The 19,251-nt window shown below is 37.1% G+C and overlaps 1 protein-coding gene across 9 annotated transcripts in view; it reads left to right on the forward strand.

Moving 5' to 3' along the window:
- Window positions 1–19,251, forward strand: part of 5-HT7 (5-hydroxytryptamine receptor 7) — a 554,635-nt gene that overhangs the window by 176,912 nt on the left and 358,472 nt on the right. The window contains exon 1 of one of the 9 annotated variants that reach the window (XM_073960265.1): window positions 8,891–8,929. The exons of the other annotated variants lie outside the window; for them this stretch is intronic. The gene's annotated coding sequence lies outside the window, so the exon portion shown is untranslated. Of the gene's footprint in view, window positions 1–8,890; window positions 8,930–19,251 lie in introns of those variants that run through there. 9 annotated transcript variants of the gene reach the window in all.

Consider the following 19,251-nt stretch of genomic DNA (forward strand, 5'->3'; position numbering starts at 1 on the left):
GGTAGCTGGACTTTTTTTAATAGTAAACTAGGGACTATCCCCTGCATTAAAAAAAAACCGAGACTCACAAATGCTCACAACATTAGTAAAATTCAACAAAAATTAATAGTAATTATATTAAAAATAGCGGGTGTCGTAGGGGATGGAAGATACCACGGAACGGTCCTGGCCGGTTTTAACATGGCAAAGCCCAGGATTTATCTTGGTCCCTCTTTCATCTCAAGTGGACGCTGACCTCCCCGTGGTGTCACCTGGGGAACTGCCTTTAACACCCGTTAAAGATAGTGAGCTAACATGTGCCGCGCGTTCACCCATAAGAACGTTAAAAACTTAGGTTTGGGGGTCGGGTTAGTAACTCTTCCTTAGAAAAAACAGCCTACTATGAAAAAACGAAAGAAACGAAAAACTAACCCCTCTAAAGTTAACGAACCCCGCAAACGTTTTAAGGACTATGATCTGCGAATCTGCACCTGGAATGTTAGCACCCTTTATAGAGAAGGTGCAGTCTTCGCATTGGCAGACGTACTTGAAAAGTACAAGGCCAATATTACTGTCATACAGGAAATACGATGGATTGGGAAAGGCGTCACAACAACACCTAAAGGTGAAGCACTGTATTATAGATGCCATGACGTAAAGCATGAGTTTGGTTGCGGATTCGTAGTCCGTCGGAAACTAAAACATCTGGTATCCAGCTTCACCCCAGTGAATGAAAGACTTGCTGCAATTCGAATAAAAGCTAAATTCTTCAACATCAGCTTTATTTGCGCTCATGCCCCCACTGAAGAAAAGGACGAACAGACCAAAGATATATTTTACGAGCGCTTAGAAGAAAATATGACCGTTGCCTTGCCCATGACATTAAAATTATTCTAGGCGATTTTAATGCCAAAATTGGAAAGGAGAACATCTTTGGCCCAACAGTCGGGAAATTCAGTCTCCACAGTGAAACATCTGACAATGGTATGAGGCTAATAGACTTTGCAGCTGCAAAACACATGGTAGTTAGCAGTGCCAGATTTAATCATCTCGATATTCATAAGGGCACCTGGCTGTCTCCAGATCAAAGAACAAGTAATCAAATTGATCATGTTGTGATAGATGGAAGACATTCATCGAAAGTGTGGGATGTACGATCGTTCCGAGGCGCAAACATTGATTCGGACCACTACCTTGTTGCAGCAACGTCTAAACGTTGCAAATAAAGCACGAACAGGCACAACACGGAAGTAGGACATCGATAGGCTGCAAACACAACAGATAGCCACAGCATATTCCACTCAACTAGCCCAATTGCTTAATCAAAGCACTCCTCATCGCGATAACATATCAGCGCAATGGCAAAACATTGTCCACTCCATGCAAAGATCCGCAAAATCCATACTTGGATACCGAAGACCTCAACCAAGGAATCCATGGTATGATCAAGAGTGTCGTGCTGCTATCGAAGAGAAAAGTGCAGCATATAGGCTACTTTACAATCCGTATCAACGCGTAGCGCACGAGAAAGGTATCGGAAGAAAAGGAGAGAGGAGAAACGAGAGAGATGGAAAAGCGGGAGTGTGAAAAAATCGAGATGTACAGGAGCCAGAATGAAGTCCGAAACCTTCACAAACTGATGGCTTTGGTACAGGCACCTCCTCTTGTAGAGACCAGCAAGGTAATTTGGTAACTGATACAGATAGTGTGCTCAGGATATGGAAGGAGCATTTTTCAAACCTGTTGGTATCCAGCGAAGACGACGAAGATACCACAGATCCAATCCCAGAAGATGGTATTGAATGTATACCGCCCAGCCAAGATGAGGTAAAGACAGCAATAAACCGGCTGAACAATAATAAGGCAGCAGGAGCCGATGTCTTACCAGCCGAGCTGTTCAAAACCGGAGTCGACGCTGATAAGGTGTATTCATCAGCTAGTTAGCACCATATGGCAGGAAAAATGAGTACCCGACGATTGGAACTTGAGTATCCTGTGCCCCGTCAACAAGAAAGGAGATAAGACTGTACGCTATAACTATAGGGGCATAAGTCTACTCCCGATTGCCTACAAGATCATGTCAGGGATATTGTGGGACCGAATAAAGCCTATGGTCAACGAGATAATTGGGCCATACCAATGGAGCTTTAGACCTGGCAAGTCCACCATTGACCAGATATTTACCATGCGGCAAATCCTGGAGAAGACCCAAGAGATGTAGATCGGCACCTACCACCTTTTTGTCGATTATAAAGCAGCCTTCGACAGCCCACTACGTTCAAAGGTATTCCAGGCCATGTCTGAATTTGTTATCCCCGCAAAGCTCATTCGGCTTTGTAAAATGACTTTAACTGACACGAGATCCTCAGTTAAAATAGGAAAGGACCTCTGCGAAGAATTTTGTACCAAAAGAGGTTTCAGGCAAGGAGACAGCCTTTCGTGTGATCTCTTCATCATCCTGCTGGAAAAGGTTATTCGAGAGGCAAACGTCAAAATAAGTGGCACGATCTACACCAAAAACCACATGTTACTTGCTTATGCTGATGATATAGACATCATGGGACGATTAGTAAAAGAAGTAATAGATACCTTTAAGAAGGTCGAAGGAGAATCTGCTAAAGTGGGTCTGGCGGTAAACGGCGGGAAGACTAAGTTGATGGTGTCGACGCGCAATGTGTCCATAGCCATCGGGCAAACTGTTGACGTTGGTTCCTATAATTTTGAGGTAGTAAAAGACTTCGTCTACCTCGGCACCGCCGTAAACACAACTAACGACATCAGTTGTGAAATAAAAAAGAAGAATTGTATTGGCTAACAGATGCTACTTTGGCTTAAGTAAGCAGTTTAAAAACAAAGTCACATCTGGCCAAACAAATATAACGCTTTACAAAACACTGATGTATTGCCTGGGGTACTTGCGTAATCAGATAAGGCACTGCTTGGTGTGTTTGAGAGAAAAATTCTTCGAAAGATCTACGGACCAATCTGCGTTGACGGTGAATATCGACGTCGCATGAACCACGAGCTGTATCTGCTATACAAAGACATTAATATAGTTAAACGTTTCGAGATCCAACGATTGCGTTGGCTAGGCCATATCATAAGAATGAGCGATGATGAACCCGCTAAAAAGGCCGCTTGGCGGTGCACGCAGAATTGGCAGGCGAAAGAATAGATGGCGCACACTAGTGGATGAAGAGATGACAAGGCGCGGTATTCCAGAAAGAGAAGCAATAGAGAGAAATGGAGATCTTTTCTTAGTTCAGCCTATAGAACAAATGTACTGTAATGGGCCAGCTAAGTAAGTAAGTAAATAATATGTATTTTTGCATATTTTTATTAAAAAAACACATGTTTTTTTTCTTATTCATATTTTTGTTAACACTTGAGCAAAATTTCGACAAAAAGATAAACATTTCATAATTTTTTATTTTCAAACTAACATCTGCCCGCTAGTTCGTTAGCCAAAAGTTTTCATTTATACAAAAGAGCTTGCAACAAATTTTTTATTAAACCCGTTCTTCCCTGCCTTACATCTTAGCGAACAACGCTAAATTGTCTCCACTTATAAATTAGTTGTTTTTAAAATATTAAAACAACAACATTGGCATTAAGCCAGATTATTTTGAAAAACAAAAAACATATAGAATTCATAAAGTAAAATGTGAAAATTTTGTTCAAATTACCTAATTCGATTCCTAACCTTCCCAATACTAACGATATACAATTATTACTTTTCGCTCAGTTATGGCCGGTTTCTGCAATACGATTCGAATTCAAATTGGTTCAAATTACTACCAAACCAAACGGATCAATAGTGCTCTCATTCCAAATTTCAGAATTCCAATTCTATGCTTTCACCCAATACCAAGGTTTAGCAAATTTAGTACTTTTTGTACATCTTTAGTACTCATTTCCAAAGCAACCTTTTATCTTAAGCCTACGCACCAGCGGTGACCCTAATATCAGAATTACAGTTTTATTCTTTCATCTTGTACCAAATTTAGTACCATAAAGTACGTTTGATACGCTTATATTTCCAGTGTCCAAAACCACCTCCTCATATCAACCCTACAACAATGACCATTATGCTTCTTAGTACTTTTGGTACACTTATAGTAGACATTTCTAAAGCAACCTTCTTATCTTAATTCTACACATCAACTGTTACCTTTGTACACAATTTAGGAATTCCAAAAAACGCAATACCAATTTTTTTACAATTTATTATTTCCGTACAATTAGTGTGTGTTTTGGTGTCTTTCGTACGGTATGTATTTCCAAAACCGCCTCAACATCTCAATCCTACACACCAACAATGACCATAACACCAAATTCAGAATTATATCTCTGTCCGTAAACCCTATTGTATTGGGTGTACTATATAGACAATTTTTCATATTTCCATCTGTATTCCTAACCAATACCAAACTTAGTGCAATTTGGTACCAAAACCACTTCATATCTCAACCCTACACACCAACAGCGACCTTCATACCAACTTTCAGAATTACAGCCTATACAAAATTTAGTACCATTTAAAACTTTTCGTATACTTTCGGTACGTATTTAAACATTTCCTCCATATCGTAATTCTACACACTTCTGATTCTAGTACCAAAATTCAGAAATCTACTAACTCTATTCGCACACACACTACTAAATTTAGTACCATTTATAAACTTTTGTACCCATGTAGTACGTATTTCCAAAACACCTTTTATCAGCCATTCACACCAACAAAGACCCTAATACCAAATTTCAAATCCCAACTCTATCCATACAACCAATACCAAATTAAGTACCATTTAGTAATCTTCGTAAACATAAGTACGAATTTCCAAAACTACCTCCATATCAAAATCCTACATTCAAAAATTAATTATACCAAATTCAGTATTCACGATTGCAGCTCTTTTAATTTACTCAAAACCAAATTTAGTTCTATTTATTTCTTTTCGTACACATACGATCGAATTTCCAAAACTACCTCTATATCTCAATCCTACACTCCAACAGCAATCTTAAATTCAAATTTCAGTATTCCAGCTCTATCGGTTCACCCAAAACGAAAATGTACCAAATTTAGTACGTTTCGTACACCTAAGTTTGAATTTTTCAACTACATTCATATCCCAATCCTACACTTCAACAGTAAATTTCAGTAAATAAATACAAATTTCAGGATTCTAGCCCTATCGGTTCACTCAAAACCAAATTGTACCAAATTTAGTACTTTTCGTACACATAAGTTCGAATTTCCAAAACGACCTCCATATCTCAATCTTACATTCCATCAGTAATTTTAATTCCAAATTTTAGGATTCCAGCTCTATCGGTTCACCAAAAAGCAAGTTGTTCCAAACTTAGTACCATTTAGTACTTTCCGTACACATGAGTACTTATTTTCAAAAACACATTCATATATTAACCCTACTTCTTAACCTTGATTCCCATTCCAAATTCCAAACTTGTAGCTTTATCCGTCCACATAATACCAAGTGGTACCAAATTAAGTACATTTTAGTTCTTTTCGTACACCAATTCAAATTTCGAGAAACGCTCTAGTACATCTATCCTAACTTTTAGTACTTTTCGTGCCATTCTAATTCGAATTTCCAAAACCCCAGCCTTATCTGACCCCTTCGGACCAAGAGTGATGTACACCCAAAATTTCAAGATTCTAGCTTCAGCCGTTACTTCTGGGCGTTGATGAATCAATCAGTCAGTGAGTCAATCACTTTACTCTTTTATTAATATAGATTAATGGTGACGACAAATTAACGATAATATAGATAGTAATCAATTTTTATACCCTACACCACTATGTCGGGAGGGTATTATAAGTTGGTTTTGGCCAAAAAGTTTGTAACGCATCGAAATAATGGTCGTAGACCCATACTTATATATATCAAAATGAATGTCTCAACGAGCTGAGTTGATCTGGCTATGTGTGTCCGTCCGTCAGTCCGTCCGTCCGTCCGTCTGTCCGTCTGTCCGTCTGTCCGTCTGTCCATCTAAACCTTGTAATCACGCTACAGGTCGCAATTTTGATCGGATCGTCACGAAATTTTGGGTGTTGATGGGGGTCCCGGAGGGGAAGAAGTCTATTGATTTTGGTGATGGTCTGATAACATTTAGGGGTCGGAATGTGCAAAAAACTTATGTGGATAAAAAGACAACCTATGTGTGTCCGTCAGTCCGTCCGTCCGTCCGTCTGTCCGTCTGTCCATCTAAACCTTGTAATCACGCTACAGGTCGCAATTTTGATCGGATCGTCACGAAATTTTGGGTGTTGATGGAAGTCCCGGAGGGGAAGAAGTCTATTGATTTTGGTGATGGTCTGATAACATTTAGGGGTCGGAATGTGCAAAAAACTTATGTGGATAAAAAGACAACCTTTTTTTCCAAAGCGAATATCTCAGCTTCTATATGGGGTATACCAAAAGCAAAACCTGACAATGAAAGTAGAAAATATCACCTTTCTAATGATGTAAAGTAAGTTCTTGTAGGTGATCAAATAACGAAGATATCTCAATAGTCGCAAATAAACCCCAAATTTTCATGCTTGCGATTTTAGTTATAATGACGAATATCACAGCTTTGGCTGGGGACTTTCCAAAAGCAAAGCCTGACTAAGAAAGTAGAAGAGTTAATGGGGATCTCAAAGAGGAAGAAGCCTGTTGATTTTGGTGAGGGTCGAATAATGTTTAGGGGTCGGAATGGGCAAAAAACTTATTTGGAGAAAAAGACAACGTTTTTTTCCAAAGCGAATATCTCAGCTTCTATAAGGGGTACACAAAAAGCAAAACCTGACAATGAAAGTAGAAAATATCACCTTTCTAACGTTGTAAAGTAGGTTCTCGTGGGTGATCAAACAACGAAGATATCACAATAGTCGCAAATTAAACCCAAATTTTCATTTTTTCGATTTTAGTTATAATGACGAATATCACAGCTTTGGTTGGATACTTTCCAAAAGCAAAGCCTTACTATGAAAGTAGAAGATCCCATCTTTACAATGATCCAAAACAGGTCGGCGTAGGTGACCAAATAACGGAGATATCGCAATATTCGATAATACATCCCATTTTTCCATTTTTTTGGAAATCACGATACTGGGCGCAATTTTGATCGGATCGTCACGAAATTTAGGGGTTAATGAGGGTCTCACAGAGGAAGAAGCCTATTGATTTTGATGATGGTCGGATAATATTTAGGGGTCGGAATGAGCAAAAACTTTATTTGGAGAAAAAGTCAACATTTTATTCCAAAGCAAATATCTCAGCGTCTATAAGGGGTCTACAAAAAGCAAAACCTGGCAATGAATGTAGAAAATATCACCTTTACAACGATGTAACGTTGTCGTAGGTGGTCAAACAGCGAAGATATCGCAATAGTTGCTAATAAAACCCAACTTCTCATTTTTGCGATTTTAATAGTAATGACGGATATCACACCTTTGGTTGGGGACCTTCTAAAAGCAAAGCCTGACTAAGAAAGTAGAAAATCCCATATTTGAAATTATGCAAAGTATGTTGGCGTAGGTAGTCAAATAATAGAGATATCGCAATCACACTACAGGTCGGAATTTTGATCGGATCATCACGAAATTTTCTCACAGAGATAGAAGCCTATTGATGTTGGTGATGTCGACAGTAAACAAATATAAAATTAAATATTAATTATTTTGGTTCAGTTCGCCTTAAGTCATTTGGTATAAAAGCCAGATAGGTGAAAACTTTCGTATCTCCATAAACGAAATGTTTTCGAGTGAAAAGATTATTCACAGAGGTAGTGGTGTAGGGTATCTCATAGTCGGCCCCGTACCGACTATAGCCTTTTCTCACTTGTTTGAAATGAAATATCGAAAATATGAAATGGTGGGAATATCGATAGTTTACCAACTCCATTACAAAACCGAAACCAAACCGTTCTCTACCTTTGACGGCTGTTAAAGGTAGTTCCCCAGGTGGCACAACTGGGAGATCTGTATCTCCTTGAGATGAAAAAGGGATCATGATAAATCCTAGGAAAACTTTTTTCATCTGTCATGACAAATGACAAATTTCTCTTCCATTATACAAATGTAAGTCAGACACAAAAAGTGCATTTCACACACACACACAACCTGACCCAGAAAATTTTAATTAAATTCCTTTTCAATTCCATAAATATTATTAAATTAAAAAAATCAATTTTTTTCGCTACTCCATTAAATCATTTACAAAATGCAGCTGTGTCGTTTCAAAGCAAAAAACACAAATTGAAAAATAAAATAAATATTTTTTGGCCAAGCCAAATATTCCATACATTCTTCGTTCTTGCAGATATTTTTGCTGAATTGAGTAGGAAAAATTGAATGATGTTTGTTTAGTTAGTAGCCTATGCAACGCGCGGGGGAGGGCGTATTCAAGTGTGCTTTCGTTTGTTTTGTCATCATCGTGGACACCACACCAACATGGTGCAATTGAAAATTTGTTGACAGTTTGCCTTACCTAGGGGCCTTTAAAACCGTTCCATGCATGTGCTGCTATTGCCGTTGTTTTTGTTGTATTTATTGTAGTATTGCATGTCAACTGATTTTGTTGGTGTTTGGAATGAATATTTCAGAGCAATTTCTTTTTTCTTGTTTTTGTTGGTCTTCTTCGGCTACGTTCTGCATTATTGTGTCATGTCATGTCGTGGGCGGGGGCGTTTGTTCATATTCGTGTCATTCATATTTATAATTCATACGTTGTGGCGCTCGCGTATGTGTATTTTGCAATTAAGCGTAAAAATTGCTCCCCTGAAATGTTGAAATGCTATAAATGTCTGGCTTTTTTATTTCTACCGTTAGCTTTTCCTCAACGGCCTCAAATTATTTACTTTTTTGTGTTGCAACGGCGGCTTGTAATCTGAAAATAATGAATGTACATTCTTTGCCGCAATTGTTGGCGGTTTTGTGAGAGTGAGTGTGTGTGTTTTGTGTGCGTGCACCATATCTGCATTTTAAATTCAAATGGAATTGTGGTTGACTTGATGAAGAAATAAAAAATCAAAACAAAAAACAAACAGAATAAATATTTAAATGAATCAAATAAAATACAACGATCATTTTTGTCCACAATTCATTAATCTTCAATGAATATTGTAGAATATGTGTGTCGTTTTATGCAAATATTAATTTTGCAAAATTGCAATTTTAAATGCAAATGTGAATGAATGTTCGTTCGTGTTAAGTTATTTGAAGATTTGTTTTATGCAATCATAGGATTTTGTTTTAAATTTTATTAAACAAATTGCATATTTCAAGAATTTTGTCAGTTTTTTTTTTCAATTATTTATGTGGAATTTTTGGTTATTTTTATGAACGTAAATGTGTCACAGAATGAATGGAAGTGTAATGATTTTATTTATAAAATGTATAAAAATTTATATAAGCGATAGGAAACATATGAAAAATTGAAAAAAAAAATATAAAAACAAGTAAAAAAGTCTCAGTCGACTTTGCCGACAGAGATATACCCTCAGCCTATGTGAATTGAAATACTTTTTCCCAAAAAACTTATGTATTAGGGGGTTTTCAAAATTTTGGGAGTATGAACCGACAAAAATATGGATTTGGATTAAAGCACAAAAGTTCTGCGACGGAGGTACCTAACGGAGTGGACCGACATAGTCCATTTTGGAGGGAGTCATTCCTCTCGATAAATATTGCGTCCATTTGTCATTTCCATATAACCATATAATTTAGAGCTTTTGGACCATTATATCAGGAAACATGTGTTTGCCTGCAAAAAGCATAATATCGCTGTAAACAGGACCCCTAGCAGTACCTTCGGCAAAAATTTCAAAAAGATCCTCCAACAGACCCTTAACCACATAAAAATGTTGAACATTTGTGTAGGTCGTACCCTAATGAGTAGATCGATAGCGCCAACATTTGAACATAAACTTCTAAGTTATTTGAATTAATCGAGCTAACATGGCCTAAGGAGTTTGTATAGAAAAATGAATTCTAGCAAAGTACCTTACACTCAACCACTATGCTACGATCGTTTAGCTGGTGGTTTAAGGTTGAGTGTGTGGTACTTCGCTAGAATTCATTTTTCTATACAAATTCCTTAGGCCATGTTAGCTCGATTAATTCAAATAATTAATTAAAAACTTTCATAAATAATGGCCTTCGTCATAAAAATACTATAATAAATAATAATAAACTACTAAGTTTTTACAAAATGTTTCGAGATCCAAAGTTTGGACCAAAACGGTCGCTCCGTATTTAAAATATCGCTCCTATATTATATTTTCGAACTTTTGTTGAGGAGGTACCGGATGGAGTGGTTCCATCTTTAATATTTCATTTTTATCCGTTTTATTTAATATTCGAACAGTGTGGACCAACACAGTATTCGGTTCGAGAGTTGTCGTGGGCACCAGCCACAATACATATTGGACGTATGGGTTTTCTTACAGCTTTCGGGTCATTTTCTCAAGAATTATGGACTTGCCACTCAAAAAATGGGCTTTGAGTGTAACATGTTGCAAGAAAAATCAAAACAATTCGAGAGGACTTCCTAAACTGCACTCTTCCGAAATTTTGTATGGAAGGTACCCGAATATTTTGACATATATTGTCCATATCGGAACTATGTCTCGTGAAAATATTACGATGTGCAAAGTATGGATGACATCGGTTACTGCTTTCGAGAGTTATCATGCGCACCATTTTAGCGAAAAGTTTTGAACATTTTTGGGGGATGTACCCGAAGGAGAGGACCGATATATATCTTAGAACTTGTTTTGATTTTGCGCAAAATATTATACGATCGTTCGCTCCATCCACTACACATGGTGCCATAGTTGGTTTTTACAGCTATCGGGTCATTTTCACAGTAAGTAGGGACTTGCCTCTGGAAAAACTTGTACCGTCAAAATACAATACAAGAATACAAGTTGTTACAAGAAAAATCAAACCAATTCGAGAGAAGGTCTTAAACGGCACTTTTTCGAAAATTTGTGTGTGAGGTAAAATGTCTTCAATCGGGTGCTAAATTTATATGGGGGCTACATGAAAGAGTAGACCTACGTTGCCAACCTTTAGTGAAGAAGTTTTGTGTCCACTGGGAACCTTAAAAGTCAAATTAAAGATAGTTCGGTAAACAAATATAGGTAAATTCCTCAAAACACTTAAAATCTGCAGTTATAATTGTATGAGCGCTATAACAAAACAAGTACCTATGCTAACAATTAACGTGGAGAACTTTTTTGCAATAACTACCATTATAAAGTGAGCCCTAAGTATCAAAGTACATGTACTTTAGTCAAAAAAATGTAGCTAAAGCCTTTAAAATGCCGAAAATCAGGTTCTCCGTTATATGGATGCTATACCTAAACATGGACCTATGTTGAAATTTTTTGGTGAATAAATTTCGTGACTGCAGGGAATCTCATGTGTCACGTTTCCGGTACAGTCAAAGAATGTGGCTAAACCCCTCAAAATGCCAAAAATCGGGATGTACTGTTATATGAGGGTTATAACTAAACATGGACCTATATTGACCATTTTTATGGACGAAGTGTTGTGACCGTTATCAACCTCAAATGTCAATTTACAGCTAGTTCGAATAAACATTGCAGCTAAAATCCCAAAAATACTGAAAATCTGCAGGTACCGCTATATGGGGACTATACAATAAAATGGGCTGATGTAGGAATCTTCGAACTTGACCTACCTATGGAAAAAGGTACTCGAGTGCAAAAATATAGCACTCTAGCTCAATTTTTATGACAGACGGCCATGGCTAGATTTACTCAGAATTTTATCCTGATCAAGAGTATATGTACTTTATAGGGTCACAAATGATTACAATAACGTGTTGCATATATACCCTCCATACTATGGTAGAGGCTATAAAAATAGCATTATCTTAGGTGACAAAGGAAGTTTTGAAATGTTTAGGTGTGGGCCTACTTTTCCACTGACAGACCTGATCAACACAGTACACAAAGAGTCAAATTATAGCATTGTAACAAAGGCTACTAAAAACTTTATTGCGATAGATGTACATATCAGACTTGGCCTATTATTGTGTCATTTCGGGACTTATATCTCAGGAAGTATTGTCTTCCCCTAGCCAAAAACATATTGAAAATTCCATAGCCCATAATTCATCATGGAAGTTGATCTAATTTTAGGAATCATATCTTTCAATATTTATCGAAACATAGTTATAGTTAACGAGACATTTTACTTGGTCACCGTAGGATTTTGTGAGCTTTTGGGTCCACGAAAAAAAAATCCCAAAAAATATATCGTTGTAACCAAAACCACATGGTTCGATGACTGTGCGAAAGATGAACGAAGAGTGGCCCTTAATAAGGAGTCGTTGTCTCCCCCTTACGTTTGGGCATCATGTGAGGAGGCATGGACAATATTATATGGTTGTAATCAGTATAGCACGGACTACCTGCAATGCAAGTTTTTGACTTTTGGAAGGTATACAAAAGTGTTGTCCAATATAGACTCTCTGGGAACTTGATGAGCCTGTGACAGAAACATTACGATGCGCCACGTTTTGAAACAATTTCAGTCACTACTTTCCATAATCGTAACCACAATACATTTAATTTGATCACCATAGTATTTTTTAATGATAAATAAATATCATTGATAAAAATCTTAAAGAAAGGAGGTCCCAAAATGCTACCTTGTGTTACACCGGAAGTTTGGTAAAATACTACAGATTCATGTTGTCCTATTTACACTAAAAGTCAACAAATAAGCTGGAAAAATGTATCCTATTTTTTGAAGAACTCAGTGATGAGTAAATTAATAGTGTCGCCTTTTAAAAGTTTATTGACCTATTATTTTGGTAATACAGTACCCATTGTCCATTTCTACATTACTTCAACACATGTGGCTCCCTAATATTGTTGGCAAATGTAAACCAAAATATAGAATATTGTTTTAATTATAATACCCATAAACATGTGCATGCATCTAATAAGTCTAATTTGTATTTAATTCAGTTAAAATAATACTTCCCCTCTTTAGCCTTTGCTAATGCATTGACAACATCAACCGTTATTGCTGTTGTTTGCAATTAAAATGTTTTCACGTAACACAACATTTTCTCATTGGAATTTTTACAATATAGACACGCAACGAACAATATTTGAAATACTTTCTCTCGGTGGTTTTGCAATTAAAATTGCAACATTATCATAATTTTGGTAAAATAAGTAAATAAACTATTTACACAACATGTAATCAATTAATAGCAACGGCAGCGGGATGATAAAAAGCGTTGTTGCAGGTTGTATGTATGTATATTTGAAAATAACACTGTGCAACAAAATGGATCTCAAAGCCTGGGAGGTGGAAAACTCCTTTTGGGGATTAAAGCCCTCAGTGAGTACATACAGACCCCCGAAGGACAGATCCGCCGTGAGTCGAACTTCTGAGTTTTGGCGTGACAAATATTTTGCTGGATACCCTATAAGCTGCCTGAAACTAGCGTTATATCTTTGTTCGCAGTTACTTTAGCTTATTTTTAACTCGACGTCCTTTTCGTACTTTATTTCAAGAATATGGTCTCTAGAGATCCACTCCTTCGGGTACCTCCCACACAAAATTTCGGAAAAGTTCAGTTTAGGACCTGTTTTTGTAGCAACTTGTAGTTGCTGCCCCCATTACGACGGTGAAACTTTCCACTAAAATTGTGCGCACAATAACTCTCGAAGGCATTAACCGATTTTGTCCGTATTTTACACATCGTAATACTTCCACGAGGCATAGATCAGGTTTGAAAATGGCTGTATATGTCAACTTCTTCGGGTACCTCCCACACAAAATTTCGTAAAAAATTTAGTTTAAGACATGCTCTTGAATCGCTTTGATCTTTGTTGTAACAACTTGTATTCTCTACCCCTATTACGACGGTACAAGTTTTATCAGGGCCAAGTCCATACTTCCTGAGTAAATAGTCCAAAAGTTTTAAAACCCCTTATGGCACCATGTATAACCCTTGAACGGATCAGTCGATTCGGTCCAAAATTTTGACTTCGAACCCCTTTGGTTTTTGTTGTAACAACTTGTATCATGTTCTTTCAGCGGAATTCCTTACCTCTTGAGATAATGACCCAAAAGCTCCAAAAAATCCTGCCGGCACCAACTAAACTGAGTAGAATGTAAGTTAACTCTCGAAGCGAGAACGTGATTTTGTCCAAATGTTGAACTTCGTACTGTATAGACGTCAGAAGTATTGTGTTACTTATTTTCTTTAGCTCCGAGGTTGAGGGTATATCTCTTTCGGCCAAGCCGGCTGATATTTTTATACCCTCAGCCTTTAGGCTAAAGAGGGTATATACACTTTGATACGACCAAAAATGTGCCTCATCGAAATAATGGTTTTGGACCCCAAGTATGTTTGTACGATATACGTTTCCGACAATTTTGAGTCGATCTAGCAATGTTCGTCTGTCTGTCTGTCTGCCTGTCTGCCTGTGCGCACGATAACTCTCGAACGGATCAATCGATTCTGTTCAAATTTTGGGTATCGAAATATTTTGTCCAGATTTGATTTGTGTTCGAAGATCGTACTTTTGACCACTAAGTACCCTAAATGTCACATTTTATTTAATTATTTCTTAAAGGGTAGCTAAAACGCCAAAATACCTGAAATCGGACGGCAACGTTATATGGGGGCTATACCAAACCGTGCACCGGTATTGCCTATCTTCATACTTGCCCTGTATGCAGACAATATACGCAACTTTCCAAAATTTCAGCGTCCTATCTCAATTTTCTGGATGCTCGAGTAATAACCACAGACGGACGGACATACAAAGGAGATCTGCTCATTTATTAACCGTTATAACCTGATCAAAAACTTTCGAACAGGATAATTCGTTGGTCCAAACTTTGTAATAATATTTCTGCGAATCTTAAATCAAGTTAGAAGATGGTGGTTATCGGTACACTCCTTCTGGTACCTCCCCCCACAAAAGTTCAACTATTTTCGTTTAATTAGAGTTTAAGATTTAGTCGAGGATCCTTTGTAAATTTTTACCGAATTTATTCTTTACAACGATATTATGCAAAATTATATGGTGACGAACTGAAATAACTCGATATTCCAACAGACCCTAAACTGCACTTTGACATAAGTGTTGAACTTTTGTGGGGGAGGTACCCTGAGGAGAGGACCAATATGGGTCACTTTAGAAGCTAACTAAATTTAGACAAAATATTAGGAGATCCAAAGATTGGACCAAATTGGTAGTCCCATTCAAGGTATATCATGCATACCATTTTAGTGACATTTTTAAATATTGGGGAGTACCGGAAGTTGTGGACACTTATTGCCCGTCTTCGAACTGAAACTAAGTTTGGACAAAATATGACGAAGGAAAAAATTTTTGACCAAATCGGTTGATTAGTTCGAGAGTTATTGTGCTCTCCAGCCACTTTATATGGTACCATACGGGTTTTTTATACATTTTGGACTGTTTTTTCAAGAAGTATGGATTTGTTTCTGAAAAAACTTTTACCGTCGTTGTTGAGGCAGCGAATGCAAGTTCTTTCAACAAAAATCAAAGTGATTCGAGATCAGGTCCAAAAGTGAACTTATCCGAAATTTGGTGTGCAAAGTTCCCGAAGGAGTGGACAAATTTAGTCCACATTCGAACCTGATCTATATCTGGTAGATATAATGGGATGTGTAAAGTATGGAACAAATCGGTCACCCTCTTCAAGAGTTATCGAGCGTACAATTTTTCCGAATGTTGTTGAGCTTATGTTGGGGTGGTACCGGAAGGACTGGACCATATGGCTTCTCTTCGAACTTAAACTAAGTTTGGAAAACATATTAAGAAGGCCAAACTTTGGACCTAATCGACAGATTCGTTCGAGAGTTATCTTGCGCTCCAACCACAACACCGAAAGAGTGGACTGATTGAGAAAATATTGAAACTTCATCTAAGGCTGGTAGAAATTTCACGATGTGCAAAGTATGAACCAAATCGGTTACTCCCTTCAAGAGTTATCGTGGGCACAAATTTTCCGTAATTTTCGAACTTAAACTAAGTTTGAACAAAATATTTCGAAAGCCAAATTTTGGACCGTATCGGTTGATCCGTTCGAAAGTTATCGTGCGCTACAGCCAGACGGACGGACATGGCTAAATCCACTCCAAATTGTCTGAAACGGATTTCGGCCAAACATACTTCGGGTCTAAAACCATTATTTCGATGAGGCACATTTGAAAGGGTATATATACCCTCGTTATCATAAATGCTGATTGTATAATAATGGAAAAATGCTCTGCATCTATTCATTGCGAATTAACGAGATCCAACTGTACAGTAAACAACTTTAACGATGGCACTCCGCTTCTATTATTATAAGAATTTTAATAATAACAAAGTCTACGTTTTTCTTTCTATGTTGAAGTAAAATAAAAAGAAGAAACATCGTAAAAATTGTAACACATGTGCACCACCTGCTCAAGAAAGTAGAAGAAGAATAAGTGGAAGAAGAATATGCCAAAAAAATGCAATAAAACCGAAACACGCGTTTTATCCAAAATTATGTTTTATGCTTTATGTGATGATGTATTAATTACATTTTCTAGACATGCGTTTAATGTGGTTTCGTGTATCTTTCTCCGCATACCGGCACGGACCATTAATATTTTGCTAATGAAAAGATTTCCACTCAGACAAGAAAATGTCATTTGGTTTATCACAGCAAAAATTTTATAGCAATACATGAGGTGTCAACGCAATTCAGCAAGAGTAATGAGTGATAAATTGCAAAATGTAAAATTTGTTTTACGGAAATATAAAATTTTGTGAAAGCAAAATATAAAGATAAGAACAAAAAAATTGTAGTAATGTAAAATTGTTGTAATAATGTTGGATGTATAAAATATACGAGGATTTTGAATTATCATAAAGACATCGCTATACAAATCCAGAAGCATAATTGAATTTTCAATTACAACTAATACAGTATGACGTATGGGCCTTGAAAAACAGGGCAGTTTATTCGTGAAAAGCTTATTCACATGGGTAGTAAATTAGGGTATCACATAGTCTGTCCCGCCCCAGCTATAGCCTTTATTTACTGTTTTTTAGAAATTAGAAAAGAATGAATTTTTCAAATCGCCCGGTTGATAAGTTGCGGCTCAATGTGTTGTTACATATTCAACCAGACACCTGGCCCAGAGAAGAGAAAATAAGTTATGATCCCTAATCTCCAGCCTTATTGCACACTAAATGCATAACACTTTATCAATTATACATACTAATTATGTATGTATGTAAGTATAATCCTAATTGAATTTTTTGCATATTGCATAAATAATCCTAATTATGAATATAAAATATATAAAATAAATATTATTTTGACCTTAACCCATATGTTTGCCAAATGAAAGTCAATAGATAACCTCTAACGTTATTCACATTTCCATAACAGAACAAAAAAAAAATATTTCTCTATTTGTTTAAAAAAATAAATAGAGATTAAAAAAGCCACATGCTATCCAAACGAAAATCACAACAATAACAACAAAGAAATAACACAAAGAGATTTCGAATTTTGGGGGACACAAAGAAAATAAATCAAAACAGAATAAAATGAATTTAAAAATTAACCGCAGCCCTGGTTTTGTTAACAAATATTTTACAAAAGATTAAATTCGTTTAACGAAGCTACCGACTTGGCGAAGAAGAAATACAGTTGCGGAGACATGTCTAGCAACAGCACATGGAGAATGGTATGAAGATAAACGCACATTCAGTTATGCATTTTCTACACCAGTTCACTACGAAGTAAGGGATCTGGCATTTAAATGAATTTGGTATGTTTTCAAGGCATCTACACTTTGATTCCAAATTATTATTATTGTTTTTCTTTTATAGGGATCGTAGTATTGGTACTCCTGTTATAATCCTTCGCTGTTACACACTTTACTTAGTTGCCCTCTACAGAACATTTATCCTATAGGCCGAAAAAAAGACTTCCATTTCTCACCATTGGTTGCTTTGCTTTTCCAAATAGGAATACCGCGTTTTTCGATCTCGTTTTCTTGGTCCACACTCATACGCTTTTTAGCGGGTTCATCATCGGTCATTTGTATGACATGGTCTAGGCTATCGGTATTTTAAACTGCTTACTTAAGCCAAAGTATCACCTGATGTTGTTTGTTGTGCCGCGGTAGACGACGTCTTTTGTTAACTCAAATTTATAGTACCCGTTTACCGCCACACCCACTTTAGCAGAGTTTCCTCCGACCTTCTAAAAGGTAACAGTGACTTCTTTTACTGATCGACCGATGATGTCTATGTCATCAGCATAAGGTACTACTACCTTATGTGATGTTATGTGACTAATGATGTGTCATTTTTTACCTTTGCATCTCGTTCGAGGTCTGCAAGAAAACTATCTGGCCTAGGCAACCGCCCGTGTCGTTCGTGAACGGATAATGCAAGATCGTCATGTTATACACCGTGAGATAGAGGCATCCTTGGGCAAATTGGACAATCGCTCAAAAAGAGGCTCTTGTGTATTGGTGCAAAGAAATCGTTAATAAAAACGATCGTTGTGGTTCAAGCGACGTTTATAAGATCTTCATAGACGACGAATCTTGCAGCTATGCTTAGGAGCCCGAAATAAAACAGGAATCGACCGTTAACGTCTTCGAAAGCGAGCCAAATCCGACGAAAATTGTTAATGTAAGAAGCACTTCGAAGCAAATGGTAGCCCGTTTCTTTGGCAAAAATGACCGTGTGCCGACTATACGGCTTCAGAAATTTTAGACGGTTAATTCTGAGTGGTCCCCTACAATTTGTTTGATAGAAGTCTCCTGAGAAATCTGAAAAGCGAACAAGAGAAGACTAATCATTCTGCAACATGATGATGCGAGCTCTCACACATCGATTCAAAACAGCGCCTGTTAGACCGGACAAAACGTGGAATTGATTGATGGATCATCCGCCGTACAGCCCTGACTGGGGATCCAAATGACTTTATTTGATTCCAGCATATCAAGAAAAAAATGCGTGGTCAACGATTTTCGTAGCCAGAAAATGCTATAATAGCGTTCAAAAACAATTATGGAGGTGTCTAAATCGGAGTAGAAAATGGGATTCAATAAAGCCTATAATTCATGCTGGTGACTACTAAATTTCATTGTTAGACCAGATAGTTATCGTTCAGCCCTCGTATAATTTTTCCAGCAGGATATTGAAGAGATCACACGAACGGCTCCCTGTCAGAAA

The sequence above is a fragment of the Musca autumnalis genome, unplaced genomic scaffold (genome assembly GCF_047663935.1).
Source record: "Musca autumnalis isolate F117 unplaced genomic scaffold, ASM4766393v1 scaffold_1, whole genome shotgun sequence".
NCBI classification, from domain to species: Eukaryota; Metazoa; Arthropoda; class Insecta; order Diptera; family Muscidae; genus Musca; species Musca autumnalis.